General features: G+C 39.6%; 1 protein-coding gene across 1 annotated transcript in view; it reads right to left on the reverse strand.

The window, feature by feature from the left end:
• LOC129510768 (60S ribosomal protein L31-like) overlaps nucleotides 1-26,833 on the reverse strand; it is a 255,999-nt gene that overhangs the window by 152,507 nt on the left and 76,659 nt on the right. The gene's annotated exons all lie outside the window — the stretch shown is intronic.

The raw sequence follows: 26,833 nt of genomic DNA on the forward strand, positions 1-26,833 counted from the left end.
GATGAGATCTCTCCAGAGATATTAGTTAACTAAGTTTCTAGGGCAGAAGCACATTTGGCTTGTTCCCTCAAATAAAGTACCTCAGGTTAGGATGATATGTGTTTCTAAGAAGTTCACAAAAACTTTCAAATTTGTCATCTCCTAATTCAAAAATAGACTTTCATTTTAACATCTATCTTGGTTTTTAATATGCCAAAGGATTCTCTCAGATAGCTTTTGGTTAGGAAAGGGAGGCCCCAGTGGAGACTGATGGTGATTTTCTTTGGAGAGAAAAGATAATAGGATTTGTAGGAAGAAGCCAGCCACAAAAAGGAAGCAGAAGAATGGGTGTGACCTTTCTTGTGAAGGTTTTTTTTTTTTTTTAAAGATTTTTGTTTATTTATTCATAGAGACACAGAGAGAGAGAGGGGCAGAGACACAGGCAGAGGGAGAAGCAGGCTCCATGCAGGGAGCCCGATACGGGACTCGATCCCGGGGCCTCCAGGGTCACACCCCAGGCTGCAGGTGGCGCTAAACCGCCGCGCCACCGGGGCTGCCCTCTCGTGAAGTTTTAAAGGGTTCTACAGGTAGAGTCTGACCTGTGTGAGAGAATTCAAGATGGCTGCTATACAGGTGTGTTGGGGCTGCTTAGCAGGTACACAGCTGAGTAACTTCAACCAACAGATTCATTCTCCCAAAGTTCTGGAGGCTTGGAAATCTGAAATCAAGGTGCTGACAGTCACATTCCCTGTGAACCTTCTAAGGAGAGAAACTTTATTGCTTCTTTTACTTTTTAAAAAGATTTTATGTATGTATATATGTATATATGTATGTATGTATGTATTTGAGAGAGCCAGTGGTGAGGGGGTTGAGGGGTCGGAAGGGCAGAGGGAAAAGGAGAGAGAGAATCTCAAGCAGACTCCCTGCTGAGTGCGGAGCCAGACATGGAGCTTGATCTCAGGACTCTGAGATCATGACCTGAGCTGAACCCAAGAGTTAAATGCTTCACTGACTGAGCCACCCCAGACCTTTCTTTTGTTGCTTCTTGAAGCTTCTGGTAGCTCCAAGTGTTCCTTGGCTTATGGCAGTGCAACTCCAATCTCTGTCTCTGTTGCTGTCTTCCCTCAGTGTCTCTGTTGAAAAGACAGCAGTCATATTGGATGAGGGGCCCACTCTGCTCTACTATGACTTCATTTTAACTAAGTATATCTACGAAGACCCTATTTCCAAGTAAGGTCATTTTGAAGTACTGAGGATTAAGACTTCAAATGTCTTTTGAGGGAGTATGATTCAACACGTATTAGCTGTTGAGAGTCTTGCAGTTCCTTAGGAGGATAGAAGGAGAGTTCACTCAGTGATTTTGGATTTCTAGGCTGTGAGTGGGAGGTGGACTATATACCATGAGAATGCAATGAGGTGACTATCCTTAGATAAGTCAGAACATAAACTTGAAGACCTGGAAAAATTAGACCTGAGAGGAATTAGGGAAGAGGGAATGTGCCCACATCTGATATTAACTATCACATTGGAATTAAATAGAATATTTTTGTTAATTAAACTTGTAGAGTCCTAGAAGTTTTGTTAGCAAGTGGGTCAGTGGGTGTTGGTGTTTATGAGTACCCCCCACAGAACCACGCTGGCTCTCCACGGCTGCTGTCAGTCTGTTTGGTGTGTACTTCATTCTGACTGAGGCTGTTTCAGTAGTTAAATCTTTTAAACACTACCCCTAAGAATCACTATTTAAAAAAATGATCACTATGTAGTGAGGAAGAGTCAGCATCAACAAATTTTTGAAAAAAATTAATGGTGAAAGGAAGGTTGTAATACCTTGGTGGGAGAGCAAGGCTAATTTAATTTATTTTATTTTTAACATTTATTAACTTTTTAATTTTTTAAAATTTTTATTTATTTATGATAGTCGAGAGAGAGAGAGAGAGAGAGGCAGAGACACAGGCAGAGGGAGAAGCAGGCTCCATGCACCGGGACCCCGATGTGGGATTCGATCCCGGGTCTCCAGGATCGCGCCCTGGGCCAAAGGCAGACGCTAAACCGCTGTGCCACCCAGGGATCCCTAATTTTAATTTTTAAATGGTGTAATTTGAATGTATTGTCCATCAGGAGGGCTTGAGGTGCTGCTGTTGGCCGGAGAGTCTGGGATAAGGCACACCCATGTTGGGTTAACACCAAAAGGAAGCTAACTGTTCCTGTTCAGAAAATTATTTTACCCCAGGACTGACCTTTCCCTGTAGTGTCCTCCAGGCTCTTAGTCAGGGTAGCTGGGACGACTGCCCTAAGTTTACGGATACTTTCTTACTTTGGATCCATCCTGTCCACTTGGCAGTCAAGGATATGGCTGTTTTCTCTTCATGGAGACCATGGCACTTGGGCATGCACACATATGCCATCGCCAGAGGCAAGCAACTTGGGAGAGGCCAGGGCCATTCTTAATTTCCTTCCTTTTCCTCTATCCTTTAATGGCCAACTGACCCGATTTCCAAAGGGAATAACGATCCATTGACTTGTTTCATTTAAAAAAATTTTTTTTAGAAAGATTATTTATTTATTTATTCATGAGAGAGAGACACACACACACAGAGGCAGAGATACAGGCAGAGGGAGAAGCAGGCTCCATGCAGGAAGCCCGATGTGGGACTCCATCCCGGAACTCCCGGATCATGCCCTGAGTCAAAGGCAGACACTCAACTGCTGAGCCACCCAGGTGTTCCTATTGACTTGTTTTAATGATATTTTTACCAGTGTAACTTCATCTAAGAGCTTTATGCTTCTGCATTAACGGAACTTATTTTATTTTATTTTATTTTATTTTTTTATGAGTATTTGTTTTTTTTTATAAATTAATTTTTATTGGTGTTCAATTTACCAACATACAGAATAACACCCAGTGCTCATCCCGTCAAGTGTCCCCCTCCGTGCCCGTCACCCATTCACCCCCACCCCCCGCCCTCCTCCCCTTCCACCACCCCTAGTTCATTTCCCAGAGTTAGAGGTCTTTATGTTCTGTGTCCCTTTCTGATATCTCCCACACATTTCTTCTCCCTTCCCTTATATTCCCCTTCACTATTATTCATATTCCCCAAATGAGTGAGAACATACACTGTTTGTCCTTCTCCGATTGACTTACTTCACTCAGCATAATACCCTCCAGTTCCATCCACGTTGAAGCAAATGGTGGGTATTTGTCGTTTCTAATGGCTGAGTAATATTCCATTGTATACATAAACCACATCTTCTTTATCCATTCATCTTTCGATGGGCACCGAGGCTCCTTCCACAGTTTGGCTATTGTGGACATGGCTGCTAGAAACATCGGGGTGCAGGTGCCCCGGCGTTTCATTGCATCTGAATCTTCGGGGTAAATCCCTAACAGTGCAATTGCTGGGTCGTAGGGCAGGTCTATTTTTAACTCTTTGAGGAACCTCCACACAGTTTTCCAGAGTGGCTGCACCAGTTCACATTCCCACCAACAGTGTAAGAGTGTTCCCTTTTCTCCGCATCCTCTCCAACATTTGTTGTTTCCTGCCTTATTAATTTTCCCCATTCTCACTGGTGTGAGGTGGTATCTCATTGTGGTTTTGATTTGTATTTCCCTGATGGCAAGTGATGCAGAGCATTTTCTCATGTGCATGTTGGCCATGTCTATGTCTTCCTCTGTGAGATTTCTCTTCATGTCTTTTGCCCATTTCATGATTGGATTATTTGTTTCTTTGGTGTTGAGTTTAAGAAGTTCTTTATAGATTTTGGAAACTAGCCCTTTATCTGATATGTTATTTGCAAATATCTTCTCCCATTCTGTAGGTTGTCTTTGAGTTTTGTTGACTGTATCCTTTGCTGTGCAAAAGCTTCTTATCTTGATGAAGTCCCAAGACAGTGTGGTACTGGCACAAAAACAGACACATAGACCAATGGAACAGAATAGAGAACCCAGAAGTGGACCCTGAACTTTATGTTCAACTAATATTCGACAAAGGAGGAAAGACGATCCACTGGAAGAAAGACAGTCTCTTCAATAAATGGTGCTGGGAAAATTGGTCATCCACATGCAGAAGAATGAAACTAGACCACTCTCTTGCACCATACACAAAGATAAACTCAAAATGGATGAAAGATTTAAATGTGAGACAAGACTCCATCAAAATCCTAGAGGAGAACACAGGCAACACCCTTTTTGAACTTGGCCACAGTAACTTCTTGCAAGATACATCCACGAAAACAAAAGAAACAAAAGCAAAAATGAACTACGGAACTTATTTTAAAATTACACCTACTGCATGTGTTACTAACTTTGGGCTTAGTTTGTTCTTTTCTGGTTTTTCGAGATGCAAAGTTTGGGTGTTTATTTGAGACCTTTCAGTTTTTCTTAATGTAGGCATTTATTGCTATAAAATTCCCTTTTAGAAATGCTTTTTGCTGCATCTCATAATGTTTGGTATGCTGTGTTTTCATTTTCATTTGAATCAATATATATATATATTGATTATATATATATATATATATATATATATATATATATATATATATATGAAAATTCCATGCCCAGTGTCGAGCCCAAGGAGGAGCTTGAACTTACCATCCCGAGATTGAGACCTGAGCTGAGATCAAGAGTTAGATCCTTAACCAACTGAGCCACCTAGGCATCCCTGAATCAAGATATTTTTTGATATCCTGTTGATTTCATTTTTTTTTGGCCCATTGATAGTTCAGGAACATGTTGTCTAATCCCTACATATTTGCAAATTTTACAGTTTTCTTCTTAGGATTAATTTCTCATTTCCCACTATTGCTATTTTCTGGACTTCTCTTAGAAGGAATCACTGCATGTGTAGCTCTACATTTGGTGTGTACACAGGAGGAGGGACGTTCAGGAGCCTCCTATGCTGTCATCTTGGTTCCTGTTAACTTCTGAATCTATCTTATTATTATTTTTTATTGTGAAATGAATGCATTTAGATTAGAAGAAAATTAAAGATTAAAAAATAGAAAATAATTACTCCAAGTATTACTACCCAGAGAAAACTTTGATTAATAGTTTGGTATATTTCTTTCTAGACTCCTCTCTATGCATTTTTAATGTAGTTGTGATTATACTGCATACATAAATGTTCTTCCTGCCTCACAAACTTTGTTATAGTATAAACACTTTCCATGTTATAGCAAGTTCTTTATAAACACTTAAATGGCTGCATAATATTCCATCATGTGAGTGTATGGAGGTTTACGTATTCTTGCCATCAGACAAAGTTGGGAACTCTGCCAAGGACATCTTTGTGTAGTATGGATGAGATAGTAGAGAACTTGACAGCAATGTATACATCTGTGTTGAGAGGCAGTATTCTCTAAGGGATATACTACTATGGGGATGGAGCCCACATGTTGAAAACTAGTTCCTTAGTTCTTTTTGAGTTAATGTCTCACAGGGCTCTGATCATGCCTGGGAAGGGATCTGGGGATGAATTAAGGTGAGAGACAGTAAAGGGGCACTAAAGACCATTAGCTAGTTTTCCTTGGGGACGCACAAACATTGTGTCTTGTGGCTTTTGTACTCACAAGACTGGAGGTGAGATTTTACTAGCCCTCGATTTCCTTGATTCCTCTTTATAGAGAAGCTTGACTTACTCTAGTCTTTGGCCCTTTAGCAGTGAAATATCTTGGATTGATGAAAGAAATTGAAGAAGGCACAAATAAATGGAAAGATACTCCATATTTATGGATCAAATTAATATTGTTAAGAGGTCCACACTATCCAATGCCATCTACCGATTCAATGCAATCTTTATCAAAATTCCAGTGACATTTTTCATAGAAATAGAAAAAAATCCTACAGTACGTATGGAACTAGAAAAGACCTAGAATTGCTAAACCAATCTTGAGAAAGAAGTACAAAGCTAGAGGTATCACATTTCCTGATTTCAAACTATATTTATAAAGCCGTAGCAATCAGAAAAGTATGCTACAAGCATAAAGACAGACACACAGACCGGTGGAACATAATAGAGAGCCCAGAAATAAACCCATACATAAAAGGTTAACAAATGTTTGACAGAGGAGCCAAGAATACTCAATGGAGAAAGCATAGTCTTCAATAAATGGTGCTGGAAAAACTGATATTCTCATACAAAAGGATGAACCTGGACTGCTATGTTACACCATATACAAAACATCAATTCAAAATGAGTTAAAGACTTGATGTAAGACCTGAAACCAAGACATGGAAACAACCTAAGTCTCATTGATGAATGATAAAGAAGATATATATATATATATATGAAGATATATATATAACATATATAAGAAGATATATATTATAATATAATATATTATATTATGTATATATATAATGGAATATTATTCAGCCACAAAAAAGAAGGAACTCCTGACATTTGTGACAACATCACGGACCTTGAAGGCATTATGTTAAATGAAATAAACCAGACAGATAAAGCAAATAAAGTATAGTCTTATTTACATATGGAATTAAAAACACTGGACTCACTGAAACAGAGAGTAGAATGGTGGTTGTGTGGTAAAGATCGGGGAGGAAATGGGGAGATGTTGATCAGGGTGTACAAACTTTCAGTTATAAGATGAATGAATTCTAGGGATTTCATATACAGCACTGTGACTGTAGTTAATGATACTGTATTGTGTACTTGAAAGTTGCCATGAGAGTAGAGCTTTAATGTCATAACAACCACCACAACAAAATGATAATTACGTGAGAAGAATGTGTTAACTAACCTTATTGTGGTCAATATTTTGCAATATATCAAATTATTACACCTTAAACTTACACAATGTCATATGTCAGTTATACCTCAGCAAAGCCGGAAAAAAACCCCAACCAAACTGTGAAATGTCTCCGAGTGCTGCCCAGTCTACCCACCAAGTCTGAGTAACTCCTGTAGTTTCTTCCTCACTCTTACTGAAGGATGAGCTTGCAGGGTTATTCTAAGAGGTCGCCACTAGGAGATGCACAAGATTCAAAGAAGTTAGAAAGCCGAGCTGCGGGATTTTTGTTTCACATTTATCAGAGCTTTGCAGGTTTCTTTTGTTCTAAATCCATGGAGAATTGAGGGCAAAATGTCCGTTTCCCAGTTACCATTAGTTCCCCAAAGAGAAAAAAGAGTGATTCTGCCCTTTGTTTTACCTAGTAAAATAGACTGAAGGAGCTGGCAACCGAAACTCCCCACGGTAAGCAAATAAGATGTATAGTGGTTGGCTCTTTTCAGAGAGACCTGAACCTGCCTTCACCACCCTCTGTTTTCGTAGAGGATGGTGGATGAGGACCATACAAATGGTTAACATTTATTGTGTTTTTACTTGGCACCCCTTAACAACTTTATACTCTTTATCAAAAGTAATTCCCAGGAAACCTTGTTTCAACTCATTAACACAACAATGTTATTATCTCAGATGTGCCAGTAAGGAAACTGAAGCATTGAGAGGTCAAGGGACTTCTCCAAGGTCACCTGCCTAGGAAGTGGCTGAGCTGAGATTCAGACTCAAAGTCTGCAACTCCAGAGCTTATGTCTAACCCCTTAACTATAAATGGGTTAAATTGCAAACCATGCTTCCTGGTTGTGATGCCAATTTGACAGATTAGGAGCCATCTGACAGAGGTCAGACCAGTTAAGGGGACTTGGCCCAGGTGAGTCCTAACTGGTTCAGGAAGAAGTCTAGACGAGGTGTTCCTTCTCTGGTCCAGAGCGTCTCTTTTCTTTGTCTTGCAGCTTGAGCATCTACAAAAGGCCCTTTTGAGCAGCTGCAAAAGGAAGAAAGAGGAAGAGCATTTTGCTGGCAACAAGTTGAGGGAGTCTTAACACTGGAAACAGTAGAAGGCTACTGGGTGGCAGACTTTCCTTTACTCCCAGGAGCTTGTAGGCTGTGGCCACCTTGACTATGGCAGGGGTCATGGGTGGCTGGAGATGACCTGTGTTCTGGGTGCTGGGTAGAACAAGCTGGGATAGATGGGACAGATCACAGTGAGCCAGGATTTCAAAACTTGGCAGTGCAGTGGGTTAAGTCACTGTCCCTAGGAGTCTGTTCCTGCAATTCTAGCACCGAACTGCAGGGAGACATGGCACCTCTATCCACCTCCCTAGGAGAGGCCAAGAGGCCAAACCAGCTAGTTGAAATCCTTGGAAACTGGGGATGAATTAGTATTCTCTGACAGATAGGAGTGGGTTCTCGGAGGACAAGGGGGGACCCCCCAGTCCTTCTATCCCAAAGACATGCTATAAATGACAAATGAGAAATCCAGGCTCTAAATCATCTCCTTTCTCCCTTTCTTTCTTTCCTTCCTTCCTTTTTTTACCCCCTTCAATAGCCCTGTAGTCACACAGATATGTATGGCAGTCATGATAGTGATTTTGGTGGTCCCTTTTAGTAGCTAACCTAAGCTAAAAGAATATCGGACTGTGAGTTGGTAGTAAAGGTAGAATTAGAATAGAACTGGTTCAACTGGTGTATGAACCCTTCTGGTCACAAGTTTCCTTTTCCGAAAATTAGAGATTTGGACAAGAGATGCTTTTCAAAGTTTTGAGACTCTCATTAGTTCTACTATTTTCTGGTGGAGGGAGAAATTGTAATTTCAAATGGACACTTTGGGTAAGACAATGATAGCATTTTTTTTAAAGAGTATCTATTTTAGAGAGAGACAGAGGGAGCATGCGTGAGGGTAGGGGGAGGGGTGGAGGGAGAGAATCTTTGAGCAGACTCCCTGCTGAGTGTGGAGCCAGACATGGGACATGGGGCTCCATCTCATAACCCTGGGATCATGACTTGAGCTGAAACCAAAAATCAGATGCTCAACCAACTGGGCCACCCAGGAGCCCTAATGATTATAATCTTTAAAAATGCAATGTGGGGAAAGGTGTTGGGGTGGGTCCTTAATCTTCTTGGTTGTCATGGATGCAAATAGTGAGACTCTTGTCAAGGCCACCTATGCAATGTGACCCACCATAGGGTTTCTAAACTGAGTCCACATAGGATATTCTTCAGACTTCTGTGGTAATTGCTCAAAGCTGACCATTTATAACCTGCTGGGGCTCGCTTGTGGTCTTAAACACTCTGAAGACAAATAAATTGTCCCAGTGGTCTATATTTGGTGCCCTTTTTTTTTCATCCCTGTGTACAGAGCTGAACTGAGCTGGCTGCTTGCTTTTGGTGCAAACATAATGGCCTAATTGTCCCCTCATGCCAGGGGCAGGCTATGGAGCACACCCAGAGCCCTGTGGGAACCCACAGAAGGGAGGTGGCTATTTCGACATTTAGTCTGTAGTGGAGACAAGTTAACGACCCTGCCTGGGGCATTCCAGAGTTTATTTAATGATAAAATTGGCCCTGAATTCTCCACCGGGGCTTGTAAGTTCTGTGCTGTGCACGATGGGGTGAGAATGTAGTTAAACACACATCCTAAAGGCATTTGAGCCTGTGAGGAAATGGCAAATCCCCTCTGATTTGAAAATACCATTTGTAAAATTGTGCCAAAAGATTTTTTTCCCTAACCCAGCTCCTATAAAACGGAAAAACAAAATAGTAGTTTCATCTATGACTACACTTGTCAAAACAACTGATTAGAGAATCAGTTCATTCAAAAATTAATCACCAGTGTCATGTGGATAAAGAAAATGCAGCTATCCAATAGAATTATACACATGTGCATTTTACAGAATTCAGTCAAAGTGATTCATTACTGATGTAACCTAAATGTTCCATTGGCCTAAAATTCAGTCAGTAAATTGGATGTGAAAGTCTTTCATAAAGCAATATGCAGTCCTCAAATATCAACTTCCTAACATTATGATTCTGGCAGGTATTGAATTTCTAGTTTTGTTGGAGTTGATGACAAACCTAAGGCCAAGTGTTGCCAGGGGGATGGGGCTATTGCTAGGAGGACATCTCTAAGCCCGAGGATAAACTCCTGGGGTGTTAATAAGCACAGATGACAGAGAAATTGAGAAGAATGGATATGTCACCTTCTGATGAAAACACCAGCACTAACATCTTATATTGATGGGCCTTTCCTTTCAAGCCTAAGGCGTTTTGCAGATGTTCTCTCATTAACTAATTAGTTAAGTTAATTAAGGGGCTCTGGGAAGGAAGGAAAGTGGGGGCCAGATGCTGTTGGGATTCATTTCATTTTCTGTTGCTTTTGATTTATAAGGACAGGAGTGATAGGGAATAAGTAGCCAGGAGAGTGCAGATCAGAGTGGGAAAGGCTGTGTCTTTTGTCTTCCCTTGCAGATTTTTCCCTTAGTTAGACTTGTGCAAAAAGCAAGTGTAGGTTGGGCTGACTCTGGAATCCCAGGGTGGGCTCCGCAGAGGGAAGGTTCACTCTGAGAGGGGCGAGAGTATTGGCTGGGACAAGAGAGTCTTGTGTGAAACCTGTATGGGAGGATCCAACTATTTTGGAATGTGGAAAGGCATTGGTTTGAAAACATAGATTGTTCTATGAAGCTAGAGAGGATAGGGGAAAGGCATTAGGGACTTGGAGGTAGTTTGGGCAAACGATGGAATGAGGCAGGGCCTGAAGAGAAAAGGGAAACTATGATAGGAAGCAGAAAGATCACAGAAAGGGTGGGGGAAAAAGAGGTCCAAGAATGGGGTGCCTGGGTGGCTCAGTGGTTGAGTGTCTGTCTTTGGCTCAGCGTGTGATCCTGGGGTCCTAGGATGGAGTCTTACATTGGTCTTCCCACAGGGAACCTGCTTTTCCCTCTGCCTATGTCTCTGCCTCTCTCTGTGTCTCTCATGAATAATTAAATTTTAAAAAATCTTAAAAAACAGAACATCAGAGAAGAATGAGTGTATATACCAAGAGTGAACCCCCTTGTAAACCGTAGACTTTATTAATAACAATGTACCAATACTGGCTTTTCAGTTGTAACAAACGTGCCACACTAATGCAGCAGGTCAGTACCTGGAGACAGGAGCGATGGGTATATGGGAACTCTCTGTACTTTGCTCCATTTTTTTGTAAACCTACAGGCTGGGCTCTTAATCATTGTGCTTTATTTCCTGAGCCTGGCTCTTGGAACAGTTTCTTGCTTCAGAAGCAGTACTTTAAAACTCCTAGTTAATTAAGATGATTAACCATCATGAAATAGTTTTTTTTTTTTGGAGAGAGAGCAAGAACATGTGCATACACAAGTGGGGCAGGGGGAGGGGCAGAGGGTGAGAGCCTCAAGCAGACTTCCTGCTGAGTGCAGAGCCTGACATGGGGCTCCATCTCACCACCCTGAGATCATGATCTGAGCCCAAACCAAAAGTCTACACTTAACCAAGTGAGCCCCCTAGGTGCCCCATGAAGTAGTGCCTTTAATATTTTGTCTCTGATCAGTTTCTGCTATACCACGCAATCCCTTACTCTACAAAATACTTCTGTTGTCTGATAACGTGTGTCTGCTGTGCTGGAGAGAAGCACAGAAGCTGAGCTATGCTGTCAGGGAAAAAGGCAAGGCCAGCAACTTTCTTTTTTTCCTTGATTCAAAATCCATTCTTGTTTGTTTTAACTAATTTAGAAATGATAAGCACAATGCATATATGTGTGGTTATTATTTCTGACTTCAAAGGGATGATTGGAATCCTTCAGAATTATGGGCAGTTGAATGTAGTAAAGCCAGATATCCTGAGCCATGCCATGTGCCAGGCATGGGTGCAGGTGCTAAGGAAGGAAAGATAAACCAGACTCGGTTCCTGTTTTAGAGGAGGTCATGATCGAGGCTCCTGGGTGGTGCAGTTGGTTGAGTGGCTGATTCTTGGTTTTGGCTCCGATCTTGATCTCAGGGTGGTGAGATCAAGCCCCACTTTAGGCTCAGCAAGGAGTCTGCTTGAGATTCTCTCTCCCACTCCTTCTGCCCCTCCTGCTTGTGTTCCCCTCTCTCTCAAAAAAAAAAAAACAAACAAAAATCAATAAATCTTTTTAAAAAAGTAAAGAAGGTCATGATCATGATAGATATATGAAATCAAAGAGCTCTACCTTGTGTGAGAAATAAACTTGAAACTGTTTGATACCTATAACCATCCAGTTCACACCACTTCTGACTCCAAAGAACTCATAGAACTGGAGGCACTACCTCTTCTAGAAGACACTGCAATCCTGAATCTCAGGGGCTGAGTCTTCATTTGGAGCCAATATCCTGTTGGTGTTTACACTGTGTGAAAATGGCCCAGATGAGGCAATCAAAGCTGCACGCATAACCAAACCCACACATACTCTCAGAATCACGCAAGGCTCACACCACATTTTTGGCTGCCTCCAGCTTTGGAGACACATAGGGAAGTAAGCTACTCAAGCACTGATGGATTCAACTTCCAATAACTCTGGATCCAGAGTTCCTGCACTATGCCAGATATGATGATGGCTGGCTGGGGCTTGGCTTACCTAGCTGTGGGCTTCCTAGATGAGCTGGGCTCAACTTATCTCTATGCCTTCCATAGAAGCCCAAATGAATGATCATAAACCTATGGTGACTCAAGGAGTAGTGGCCTTCAAAGATTAGGTGACGTGAATGTCATCTTTCCTTCAGAGTTCACAGGGATGACTAAATGGACAGGTCTGCTAGGTGCGATGGGCAACACCGCATCCAGCTGCCAGTCACAGGGATGGGCAAGCAAGATGATCTGTAAGGACACACTGGACATGCATATTGTGATCAGAGACCTGGTCTAACTTCTCCCAAGTCTTTATCTACAGTTGAAAAGTATGATGCTCATCTCAAGTAATTCATTTAACAAATACTATATACTTACTGTGTATCAGACACAGTTATAGGTACCAGAGATACAGCAATGCACAAAACTGTAAGCTACTGTACATGTCAATCATATTTTGGTAAAGTGATTTTTTAAAAATGTAAGTCATTGTGGAGCTTACATTTGTGTGTATGTGAGAGAGAGAAAGAGAGAGAGAGGAGTGGGGTGAAGGAAATAAAGAAAGGCAAGAGAAGAATAGGACTGCTGGGAGTAGGTAGGGATGAGGTTGCAATTTTCAATAGAGAGGCACCAATGGAAGGGACGGAGTCAGTCATGTGATTCCTCGTGGGGGAGCATTCTTGGCAGAGGGAAGAGTAAAGTGCAAAGGCTCCGAGGAAGGGCACTTTTAGCAAATTCAAGAACTATCCAGGAGGGCATTGCATGGGGGCAGAGTGAGGAAAGGGTGGATGGAGGGAGATGAACTCTGAGTGGCTATGCAAAGCCAAAGCAATGAAGGAGAAGGGGAGCAATCTCAAGATTTGGGCGGGGAACAACTTCTGTTTTAGGAGGATGATTCTGGATGCTCTGCTGAGAAAATACTCCAGGGGAACAAGGGTAGAAGTAAAGAGATCAGTTAGAGGCTATTTAACTACCCAGATGCAGATGATGGTGGTTTGGACTAAGGAGATAGCAGTGGAGGTGGTAACAAATAGTTGGATTCTGGATACATTTTGTAAGTTGTGTCAACATGATTTCATGAGAAAGCAAGTGTAGGGCATTAGAGAAAGAGAGGAGTCAAGAATCTGAGCTCCAGGAAGGGTGAAATTGCCATAGACCGAGATGGGGGAAGAATGAGGAAGAGCAAATCCCGGAAGCTTAGTTTAGGAACTGTGTGCTTGAGCTGTTTATTAGATATGCAAAAGGAGATGGTTGTTTTATACAAGTCTGGAGTTCAGGGGACAGGTCTGGGCTAGAAATAAATTGTGCTTTTCTAGAGACGGGGTATTTACAGTCTCAAGCCTGGGTGAGATCACCATGGTGGTGAGTGTAAATAGAGAAGAAGCTAGAGCAGCTTTCTGGGGCCCTCTCTCACTTCAGCCAGTGGAGGCATGGGAAGCGGGGGAAGGCTGTCACACAGCTGTGCGGTAGTTCCACAGGAATGTGAATATATTCAGCTTTTATCATCTTGAAAAAATGGTTATTTCAGCCCAGAATGTCAGAATCAGCTGGAGCATTAGAGATTATTTCAAGTGGAGCCGCTTTATTTTGGAGAAGAAGAAACAACAGAGCCCTAGAGCAGAGAAGTGAAATGCTCCCTGTAGATAAGGTCTTCTCTGGCTCTTAACTGTAGAGGTGATGTATGTATGCGTGTGCGTGTGTGTGTGTGTGTGTGTGTGTGTGTGTGTATCATGGTAAGGATGGAAGTCACCTCGTGTTGGGTGACTTCTCCAAATTGCTGAGCTGGTAAGTGAGCCTGCCTTTCCTCATCTGTGGACTCCTACAAGAGCCACGGGATCTGAGAAAAGGGGATTAGGTTATGGAGGAGTTAAGATGAGGTAAAACCTCTCTCACCCCCCCCCCTTTTTGTTTTTTCTTTCCTTGTGTGTATGTGTGTGTATGTTTAAGCCTAAGTTCAGGTTTTGAGAGGTCAACATGAGCAGCATCATGCTTTTTCAGAGACCAGAGGGCCATGCTAGTGGCAGGTAGGAGAGGAAGTTACCATTGTGTCCTGAGACCATAGTGGGAGAAGGAAGGGGGTGCTGGAAGAGAGGGACGAGAGGGTAGATAGGTCACCAGCTTGCTTTCACCCCTTCCTCTTTCTTTGGAAAGATTTGTGCTCTTAGATCTTCTAACACGTTCCCTTTAGAAGATGATTAGGTCTCATACTTAAACACTTGTGTGGGATGGGGATCCCTGGGTGGCTCAGCGGTTTAGCACCTGCCTTTGGCCCAGGGTGTGATCCTGGAGTCCTGGGATCGAGTCCCACATCAGGCTCCCTGCATGGAGCCTGCTTCTCCCTCTGCCTGTGTCTCTGCCTCTCTCTCTCTCTCTCTCATTAATAAATAAGTAAAATCTTAAAAAAAAAAACTTGTGTGGGATTATTCTATTCCTGTGTTGGTTCTTCCAAGAGTGTGTGCACTTTAGCCTTTCTATCTTCCACGGCAGAATGAAAGTCTTTGTAATGGTGAGGGTGTTGTGGAAGGAGGTGGTTGGTAGAGTTAGATGCCATGGAGATTAATAAGAGTGTGGGCTATGGACACAAAAAGATGGTTTTTGATTTTGGCTCTGCCATTTACTAGCTGTGAGATCTCGAGCAAGTCGCGTATCTTTGATCCTGGATTTCCTGTGAAGGATTGCTGAGAAGATGAAATGAGATCATGTACATTTAAGATATAGCTTGGTGCCTGGTGCATTACACAGAATGAATTAATGATGGAACTAACTAAATTTATGGTTGCCTAGATGCTCGGCAGCAGCCTGATCTTCAGCTGGCATGCATACTGGTTTTTGAGTGTTCACCCCTGTATGGACTGGTTGTTCCTCATGGTCTGGAAGATTCAGGAAAAACATGAATTTTTTTTTGGTATATTTTTTTATTGGAGCTCAATTTGCCAACAAACACCCAGTGCTCATCTCATCCAGTGCCCTCCTCAGTGCCTGTCACCCAATCACCCCATCCCCCTGCCCACCTCCCCTTCCACTACCCCTTGTTCATTTCCCAGAGTTAAGAGTCTCTCAGAGAAACACGAATCTTAAGTAGGGCTTCCAAAGACGAGGAGAACGATTTTTTTTCAACCAGAATCAGAAACCTACCAAAACAATCTTAAGTTATTAATTTCTAGCCATCATTTTGAAAAATGCGTATTAACAAGAAATTAGACATTTTTTATTTGAACTAATTAGCTATCTATTTTGAAGAATATTTAAATAGAAAATATTTGGATCACATTTTTAACAGAAGCCCTAAAAGTATAAGCCATTAATTTAGTTCTGACTTCCACTGCCTGAGAGATTCAGGAAAAGAGAAGAAGTTTGCTTGATTTATTGTTTTGAATATTTTAGTCAGGACAAAAAATGGGCTTTTGATATTTTTAGTGGTCTCTTTAGAATTTCTAGAGCAGAGATTTTCCTGAGGAATTTATTTCCCCAATTTTATCAATCAGTTGTAAAACAAAAATACTTAAACAGTGAAAGGGTTCCTGAACTCAGTAAACCCATCAGCTGTTAGAGCAGCGACAATGACATTGGAGTTAAATATATCAAAACCGTTGCAACACAAACTAAATTTTGTCCCCTGGGGAGCTCACAGCTGGTTTGTTTCAAGTTTACTGAGGTTTGAAACATTCTGTTGAAGTCAGTTTAAATTGCCCTTGTTCATTTTCCTAAGTGTACATGTTTGCACGTTTGTCTTTGTGGTTACTGTTAGTGCTAAGATTCATAGCTGATCCCTTTGTCAGCATCAGGGGAGGCCTCAGTTCTGTGTCTTTGAGGTAACCAGAATAGCTGAGCTTGCATTTGTGATGTTAATGGACTAAACACTCCAATTAAGAGGCAGGAATTGCAGAATGGATAAAAAGGCAAGACCCAACTCTATGACTAGGAGAAGTGAACTTGAAATATAAACGTACAGATAACTTGGAAAGAAATGGATGGAACAAGATGTGCCCTAACAAGAGTATGCGAAGGCTGAGGTAGCTGTACTACTAGCAGATAAGATAGACTTCAAAAAACAGTATTGCCAGAGATTTGAAAAAAAAAAGGAATAATAAGGAAAACAAAACAAACAAATGCATATGTGCCTAAAAATGAGCCTCAAAATACAAGAAGCAAAAATTGACATAATTATAGAGAGATAATTCCAGAATTTTAGTGGGAGATTCCTGTCTCTCAGGAATTGATAAGGACAACTAGCCAAAAATCTGTAAAGATATAGATCTGAACACATTATCAACTATCTTTACCTAATTAATAATTATGAGACCCCCTCACTCAACAACTGCAAAATTAACATTCATTTTAGTCTCCAGAACACATTTGTTTTATTGTATATGATGTTATCCATCACTATATACCATACTGGGACCAAACAATAAGCCTTAATAAATTTTCAAGGATCAAAATAGTGCAGATATTCTCTGACCCTGATGACGTTAATTAGAAAGCATTAATCTTAAGCATTAAGATATATGGGTGAATCCCAAATATTTTGCAATTAAAAACCACACCTCAAAATGCTGTTGGGTCAAAGAAGAAGTCACAAAATAAGTTAGAATATACTTTTAATGCACTGATAATGGAAGTACAATATATTAAAATTTGTGGGATGCAACTAAAAATGCTTATAATAGAAAATAAAAAAGAAGACTGATCTAAGGTACCACTCAAGACACTAGAAGAAGAAGAGCAGCATAAATCCAAAATATATGAAGGAAATAAAATAATTATGGCAAGGACAAATATCAACGCAGAGACAAATGGTCCCAAAGTAGGTTCTATGAAAAGATCAACAAAATGAATAAACTCTTGGCTAAGCTGATGAAGGAAAAACCATATATCACCAGTACTGAGAAGACAAGAAGAGTTGTAACTGTAGATCTTACAGATATTAAAAGGACAATACAAGAGGTGTGTGAACAAATGTATGCCAAAAACGGGATAATTTAGGTGAAATAGGCAAAGTCCTTGAAAAATACAACCAAAATTGATATAATATGAAACAGAAAATCTGGATAGCCTTGTATAATGAACTTGAATTCATTATCAAAACCTCCATACAATAAAACTTCAGGCTCAGGTGGTTTTACTGGTGAATTCGATAGAATATTCAAGGGCAATAATAACCCAAACTCTTCCAAATATAGAGAAGAGAACATTTCCCAACCCAGTTTTTGAGGCTGGCATAACCCTGATATCAAAACCTGACAAAAAGAACTTAAAAAAAATCCAGACCATTATCCCTCGTAAGTCTAGTTGCAAAAATCTTTAGACATATTTAGTAAATTGAATGCACCACTACATAAAAAGAATAATACAGAATTTTTTGTAGAAATTGAAATGTTTATTTAAAAATGTATGTAGAAATGCAAATGACTTAAGAAAGCCAAAGGAATTTTTTAAAAAGAACAAAGTTCAAGGACCTATACTACCTAATTTTAAGACTAACTACAATGGTAATTAACACAATGGTATTTGTGAAAAGATAGCCATAAAGATCAATAGATCAAAATAGATGGAGAAGACAGCAGAGTCCAGAAATAGTCTCCCATATGTATGTTCAATTGATTTTCAACAAATGGTGCTGGAGTAATTGATTTCCATATGAGAAGAGAAAACATCAGCCCTTATATTTCTCCATACACAAAATTAATTCAAAATTAATCAAAGACCTACCTTTAAAAGCTAATACTATAAAATTTTTAAGAGAAAATATGGAACAGAGCGCCAAATCCTAACCATTAGACCACCAGGGAACTGGGTGTTATGCTGTATGTTGCCAAATCGAACTCCAATAAAAAAATATACACACACACAAAAAAGAAAATATGGGAGAAAAGATTTTTGACTTTGGTTAGGCAAGAATTTCTTAAATACAACACATGAAGCACAGAAAAAAAAAGACAAATTGAACTTCATTAAAATAGAAAACTTCTGCTCATCCAGAGATACCATTAAGGACAGAAAAATGCAGGTGGTGGAATAGGAGAAAGTATTTGCAAAGTATATACCTGACAAAGGACTCAATTCCTGAATATATACAGAATTCTTCTTATTGCTGAATAAGAAGACATACAATACAGTTTTAAAAATGAGCAAAAGATCTGCACATGTAAATATAAAATGGTTCAATTATTCTGGAAGAGCATAACAGGTTTTAAAAAAGTTAAACATGCACTTACTATACAAATCAGCATACCTCTCTCTGCTAGGCATTTATCCAAGAGAAATAAAAACTTACTTGCACAGAAAGATTTGTATACAAATGTTCATAGCATCATTATTCATGGTAGTTCAAAGCTGAAAGCAACCCAAATGCTCATCAATATTTGCTGATTGGACAAACAAAATGTGATATATCAAGGTGATGAAAAATTACTCAGTAATTAAAAAGAATGAACTACTGATAGATGTAGTAACATGGAAGAATTTTGAGTCGTTATGCTGAGGGAAAGAAGCCAAACACAGGAGTGCATACTATATGATTTTATATATATATATATATATATATATATATATATATATATATATATATAAAATTTCAGAAAATGTAAACAAATCTGTAGTGACGAAAAGCACACCAGTGGAGGCTGGGGTGGAGAGAAGGATCTTATGAGGGTGATGGAAATGTTTTGTATTTCGATTATAGTGGTGGTTTCATGTGTGTATATAGTTGTCAGAAGTCATCAATTCTCAACTTTAAATAGATGCAGTTTATAGTATTTTAATTACAGTCCTGTAGGTTGATTATAAGAAAGAAATCCTTTAATAATATTTAAATATCCATTAAATAATATTTCATTTTCTACCATTGGCACTATAGAGTTCCATGTTAGAATAAGCTAATGAATTAAACTAATGAATCACTATCTTTGTCAGCATTATAATAGAAACCCCAGCATTAATTTAAGAAGTCTGCAGTTTAAAAAAGAGAAAATATATTAGTGATTAAAACCAACTGACTTTTCATATACTGAGAATAGAGGTTAAATACCCTGCAATGGATTATTTGCAGAGAAATGTTTCTAAATAGTATTTGAAAATCTTTTCCTTTATGTCTTTAAAAGAAACAAAATCATAAAAATAGATTCTTTAATGCCTTTAAACATAAAATGTAAGAATTTTAAACATTGGGCACAATATTCGTTTTTGTTTGTTTTTTTGATGCTAGAACAGTTTAGTCTATAGTTTTGTAAATATTTAGGCTAAACTTCAAACATTGTTTAAATCATTTAAAAATCTATTTGTTGAGAATTATATTTTCTGTTATATAATTAAATTAAGCACTTATGCTACTTGTTAAATGGTGAAAAGATGGATATTTTCCTTGATTTATTATAAATATTGAATATAGTAATAAAATGGATTTAATACAGTAATATACTGATCTAAATGAAATATGTATAAAAAGAATTTGACTGGCTTTTATCCCCCTTTCTTGGGAAGTAACCTCTAAACCCTTGGAATTTCTGGAGTGATAGGGATGTCTGTTATTCATGGTGGGACTCTCAGGTAATTAGGAGATTATGATAATGAGATGACACAAGGGAGAGAGGCTGATCACCCAGAAATGTCACTGTCTGATAAAGAGTTGAGCTTTGAGCTACATGGTAACAGCCCAACCTCCATATCAGTCCAAGTTCTGGGGAGAGGAAGAGGGCTGGAGAATACATCACATGGCCAATGATTCATTCGCTCATAATAATAAAATAAATAAAATAAAAACTCTAGGCTCAGGTGAGTTCCTGGTTGGCAATATCTTTTGAGTATTATCACACTTTAATGCCAGAAGGGCAGTATATCCCCAGGGACGATATGTGCTTCCCTTTGGAACCCTCTCAAACTTACCCTTAGGTACCTCTGCCTGTGGCTAGTTCTAATTTCTACCCTTTTGCTACAATAAAACTGAAAGTATAGTGCTTTCCTGAGTTCTGTGAGTCATTCTAATGGATTACCAACTCTGAGGGAGTCTGTGGGGACCCCCAAATTTGTAGCCAGCTGGTCTGAAATGAGAGTGGCCTAGGGGACCACCAAACTTCCAGCTGGTGTCTTAAGTGAGGGCTGTCTCCTGGAGAACTATGTTCTCAGATTTTGTAGCTCAGAAAGTTCATTGCAAATATTTTAACTTAAAAGCTTTCATATAAAATGCAAAAATCATATGATGATTTTTGAAGAATCCTAGGGAAAGAGCCTTGAAATATAGTCATTATTATATGAAAAGGATGAAAGGGTTTGGAAGCAAAAATTTATGCAATGCGCATTTGTAACGACTACTCAGGGAAGAGCATATTCTCACTCTGTGACCCAAATGTGCTACTTCCTCTTGGATGGCTTTTTTTGGGGAGCAGATATTCATGTTATTTTATGACTATTGTGGCCATGTGCTATTTTAGATAACCCTTCTTTTTTGTAATATACTCTGAATTCTGTTCAGAATTCACTCTTCTCCATCTTCCCAGCACCTCGATACATACCTTTGTTTCTTTATTTTTTTTAAAGATTTTATTTATTGAATCATGAGAGACACATAGAGAGACAGAGACATAGGCAGAGGGGGAAGCAGGCTCCCTACAGGGAACCCTATGTGGGACTAAATCCCAGGACCCTGGGATCACTCCCTGAGCCGAAGGCAGATGCTCAACCACTGCCACCCAGGCACCCCCATACTTTTGTTTCTGGGACAGATGACCACAACCAACCCCAGATCCAGGGTGTGCCCATTTTGATTTAAATCAAATTGGCACATTCCTGTTCCCCATCACAATAATCACTCATGTGACCCATTTTGGCCCAATGAGTTGTGGAGAGATATTCTCTAGGAGCCTCAGGGAAAGAAATTTTCTTGAATTTTCAAAAAGCCTGTCTGATAAGACACTCTTCCTGCTGGATGTTAATCAGAAGGTAAGCAGCTCTGAGAGCTTTTGCCATTCATCTTCCGACCACAGAATGAAACCTTAGGATGAAGACGACACTGAAGAAGGTAGTTTGGTATTAGTGTGGAACTGCTAGATCAAATCTCACCTAAAGTTCATGTGACCTCTGAAATTTTTAGTTACCTGGGTCAATGCATTCCCTTTACTTTTCCAGTCAATTTGGATCCGTTTTTCTGATACTTATATCATTTTTCCCATACATAATATCATTCTTACAACAGAGAAAAGGGATGGTGAATTGGATGTATGTGTCTATTTAAGCACATTTGACCACCTTTGCCCCACCTCTTAAATCCCTTGAAGTGAGAGAAAAATATCTTGACTAAAGACTAGGCCCACTACTGTCCAGGAAAACAAGAAAGGGCAACATGTACATATCAGAAATTGTGAGGAATTTCCTGGAAAATGAAAATAGTATTGAATTGATAAGAGTTGAGAAAACCCCAGCCTAAAACACACAGAGAAAATGGTTAGAGAGATAAGAGCAGTTCCTGAGAAATTTCAAGAGGACAAAGAACATTTGAGGAGCTATGTGGTAATAGGTGGGTCATTATTATTGAACAGGGGCCGGTTGTGCCCACAAACCCTCTGACACTGAGCCACAGGTCACAGGAGTCGGTCAGGGGAGTGAGGTATAGACTCCAGCTCAAAACACTGAACTCTGCACACCGGGGTATGAACTGCTGTCTGGGGAGAGCTCCTACTTAGATTCTGGGAGCCTTTTAGAGGGCATAAAGTCAACCCTACCATTCAGGCCATTGTGGGGGTGGGGGGTAGGGAAAGCCCTCTACAATGGCAGAGCTATGAAAATAAAGCTTCCCACATCTTCCTTCATAGAGATGAGTGGGAAATCCAGCAGTACCAGATATATGGGGAAAGTCAACAGCAGTAAGAAGGGTTCAATTTGAATGAACAGATCAATGGACCTTGGATGAAGCAGAAAATTCAGAGAACAGAGTGGATTCTATACTTAAAAGAATTCCATTTTCTATCTTTGGGAAAAAAATACTCAATGTATATTGTATCATAAAAAAAGGAATAGGCAGCTATAAAAAAGTAGCTATTGGAGATGGGATTGGTTTTGAAAACTTAAAATAAGGTTTCCAAAACAAAACAAAAAAATTCAACAGAAGATATGAGTACTCAAATGAAGTCAACTAAAGATTGGAATAATGATCTAGGGATGAGAATGAGATTAGGTGGACAGAAAGGGGGATTCTTCTTTTTAAATATTTCTCTGAATTGAGTCTCTTGTTAAAAAAGAAAATATTACTTGAGTAAAAAAAAAAATTTAAAAACCAACCCAGTAATTCTACTTTTGGTAGTTACTTTCAAAAATTAGTTTTAAGGACATCACTCCAGATGCAGATAAAAATATACATACAAGAGAATTTAATAATCTTTGTATTTGTAAAAGCAAAATATTGAAAGCAACCTAAATATTGAACAATAGCAAAGTGGTTTAATAAATTATTAGGCATCCATATGATATGTTATGCTATTATTAAGAAATCATATTTTTATAAAATATATCTACATGTGGGGAGAACATGCAAGGTATGTTGATAAAAATAGAAGAAAAACTAAGTGTTTTCAAACTACAATCAAATGTTCATTGTGATTATCTCTGGATGATATTGGTTTCTGCTTCTGTGTTCTCTACACTTTTTATATTTAAAAATCTATCAATAATTTGCTTAGAAAATAAAAGAAGAGGGGAAAATGTGGTAGCAAAGAGAATATGGATGATGTCTACATAGTTGCTCTGTCTTGCTTTCTGAGGTTCAATATTTCACTGAATCTTTGGGCTGGGCTAGATAGAAGCCCTAGATGGAAGAAGATTCTCTGGCCTTCTGTGGCAGAAGATATGTCTGCTATTTTGTAGGGGTTTTGTTTGTTTGTTTTTGTTTCATTCAGAGCAACACTGACATGCACCCACTCAAATAAGTCATATTTATCTTGACCAACTCATTTAGTTGCAATAAAATTTTTATGCATTCATGTATTGGGTCACACACACACACACACACACACAGTATTCTTGTGTTTTCCAGCCAACAAGTGTTGAGAAGTGTAAAGTTTTTCTCCTTTATTTTACCCCACATTTGGCAGTTTGAAAGAATGCATGTACCAGATCATTTTGCAAAACTATGATAATTTTTTGATCAGGATTTTGTAAAGTTTTAATTAATTGGTGTGTTCTCACAGTATAGTTGTGTTGTTTTTAAAAATGAAGGGAGATTATTTATCAGTTGAATTAAAAAAAAACATTTTCTTTTTCTTATGAGTTGCTGTTTGATGTTTGCGGTGTCCTTGTAACATAAGCACTGCACTAATTTTTCCCGAAAGTTACTTGATTAGAATAATGATATCATTATTCCTCATAGTATCCTTCCTCTTTCTTCCATGTAATCAATGAAGCAATCACAGTAATTTTGAGAAGTCCATTGAAACAGGACATTGATTTATTCGAAACTGGTTTTTAATGTGAAGCTTCAGGGCCACTCGACACGCGTATGAAGCTTTATTTTCTTTGCAAAGCCATTTTATAAATCACCACTTTATGTTTAATTATAGGAGCTTTCATCCACTCTGCCTCCCTTGGTTTTCACGAGATCAGTTTAATGTAGTAGAAAAAACATGGCTTTGGGGGCAGCCTGGCTTCAGTTGGAATTCTGGCTCCACTATGTCCACACTATATGATTCCAGAAAAGTTACTTCTCTGAGCCTCTATTTATATCTGTAAAGAGAGGATAATATTAAGGACTAAGGAGAAAAAAAATGAACTAGCATAGAACTTGAATCTGAGTTGATCAACTATTTCTAAGTATATATACTGTGCTACGACTCTTGGTGTTTTTTAATATTAGGTGCTTGGTATGCTATTTTACTGAATTAAAAGTTGGGAGGCCTTAGATCTAGTCTGTTCTAACACTCTCTGGCTGCAGTGGCTATGAGCCTACCTTCTCTTCTGCAATATGGGGAGGCTGGGGCAGATGACTAAAGCTCCTCCCATCCCTGAGTGGGAATTTTGAGTAAGAATCTTTTACTTTACGGTGTTACCTATGTACCGGGCATTATGGCCATCCCAGAAGCAAGATTGGGTCAGGCTGACCTGTGGAATTAGTACTATATACTACTTTTAATGAGTATCTTTGTGTTTGGAGGTTGATCCATCTTCTAACCATCTTTGGAAGTTGTGTGTGTTTGTGGGCACTTTCTAACACCTCAACTATAGTGGACTATTCAGGGAATGATATCTAACTATATTTTTGGGGTTGCTTGGAGCTCAAGAGTTGTAGGGGCAACATGTCAACTCTCCGTTTTTGGAGTTTCAATTCGTACTGAACTTAAAGGTATTTAAAAGGTCTGCAGGAACCCAGAGTGAAGAGGGCAATAAAACCCTGATTTAAAAAATCACTGTGTGTGAGGAGGAGTTTTGGCAGGTTGGACCAAGCTGGGCAGCAGGGACTAAGTATTTGAGTTTAGAGATGATGTGCTTATCAGCCCAGACACGGTCTTTACTCCCCAATTATATCTGCTCCACCAGCACTCCCTTCCCAACCCTTTGGTGTGTGCTTACCCTACAGAGAATGGGGCCATGGTGCCGAGGAGAGAACCAGAGGAACTCATGGCCCTGTGTGGGAATTCCCTCTGCAGGAGTTCTTGTGAGAAGCAGATGTTCCCTCAAGTGTCTGGAAAGGGAGAAGAATAGCCGAGCTTGGTGGTTTAGAAACCAGTTGGCCTTGAGAGGGTCGTGGCCTGTGAATGATGGAATGACAGTGGTCAGCAGGGCTGGACAGAAGAGGGCAGGCAGAAATCATGGTCATATTATGTGACATCCCTACCTTGCTCTTTGTGATTTCTAGGAGAATCAATCCAAGGATCCACCAACTGGTGGACATTTGGGTGACAGTCCTATAAGTTCTTGGGGCTGGTTAGGGAAAGTACTTCCCCTCAAAAGTTGGAGCTCCAGCTAGGAAGTAGATGTGTGTGTATGTGTGGCAGTGGTAGTGGTACTGGTGCTTTGGTATTGAGTATTGAGATTGGGATCTTATTTGTAAGCTTTCAGTGCTCATTGATTGGTCTAGTTTGGATGTACTGATTGCCCCAGAGTTTAGAATCATGACTTTCTGTGGTTACCTTCTAGTTTATCTTTTCTATGGCAAGTACATGTTACCTACAATATGCAAAAGCTGGCAGGAAGTGTTGTGGAGGGTATTGTCCTGCCTTTGGCTGCTAGTCATCCACACTGCCTGGTCTCCTTCCTCCCCATGAGATACACTGCTGCTAAGGATGAACTTAGATATTTCTCCACAGATAACATGGGTGGTAGATTAGAGCAGATCTAAAATGTTATTTTCATTGTTAAAAATATCATTTTTTTATTTGAGAAGAATTAGAACAAAGAGATATGCAGGGAGAGAGAGAGAGAGAGAGAGAGAGAAAATAAGAAAATTTTTCTGTGTAGCTAACTACTGTCAATTTGATATAAACTCTTATAGTCTTCTTTTTATGCATATTTATTCTTTCAACAAACTGAGTCTACTGCATTTGCACAGATGAATCACTCTGTATATGCCGTTTTGTAATTTGCTTTTCACTTAACGATACACTGCAAACAACTTTTCATGGATAAACTTAAAATTGCTCCTCAGTTTGGTCATGCAAATGCCTGACACTTTTTCTTAGGGATGCTCTTTAATTAAAACTTAAGTTCCCTGAGGGGCTCAGTCAGTTAAGTGTCTAACTCTTGATCTCAGCTCAGGTCTTGATCTCAAGGTCATGAGTTCAAGTTCCAAGTTGGGCTCTACACTGGGCATAGAGCCTACTTACACACACACACACACACACAACCCCTCAAGTTCCATACACAGATCTTCCCCTTCCATCTCTAAATTTGCTTATTCCAAGAAGCCCATTTGTTAAAAATTATGAACAGAAGGATTGAAAAGAAATCTTTCTTTCCATTTAAGAACCACATAAAAATGCTCTGAATGTATATTTGACATTATCATCTGCTTCACAGATTTCTTTGGCTGGTATCCATTTTAATTGTTTTGCTCTCTGCCACATGGCCTCTCTGAAACTGTCAGTTTGCCTTCACCAGGAAGGTGGAGCCAAAGAGAGCTGGCAGGTAGTGGAAGCTGGGAGTTGGGGCAAAGACAAGAGCTGAGAACAACCACCACTTGCTCCTGGCCCAGGGACGGGGGTTCATGTGGATGTCAGCATTGCTCTAGCGAGGAATCATACATTAAGATTAACCTTGGAGGCAAATTTGCTTTTTTCTTCAGACCAAACAATCTGAATGGACCACATGGAGGCTCTTCTTTTTGGGAGGCAATGCTTTCTGCAGAATATCGATAGGTTTCACACATAACAAAAATGGTTTCTGTCATCAAGCAAACTTGGGAAATACTGTATTTTAATCACATTCCTTCAATGCAGCACTTCTCAGAGCATTAGGCATGCTAATATGCACGGTGACTGTCCAA

This window comes from Nyctereutes procyonoides, unplaced genomic scaffold (assembly GCF_905146905.1).
Source record: "Nyctereutes procyonoides isolate TBG_1078 unplaced genomic scaffold, NYPRO_anot_genome, whole genome shotgun sequence".
Classification (NCBI taxonomy): domain Eukaryota; kingdom Metazoa; phylum Chordata; class Mammalia; order Carnivora; family Canidae; genus Nyctereutes; species Nyctereutes procyonoides.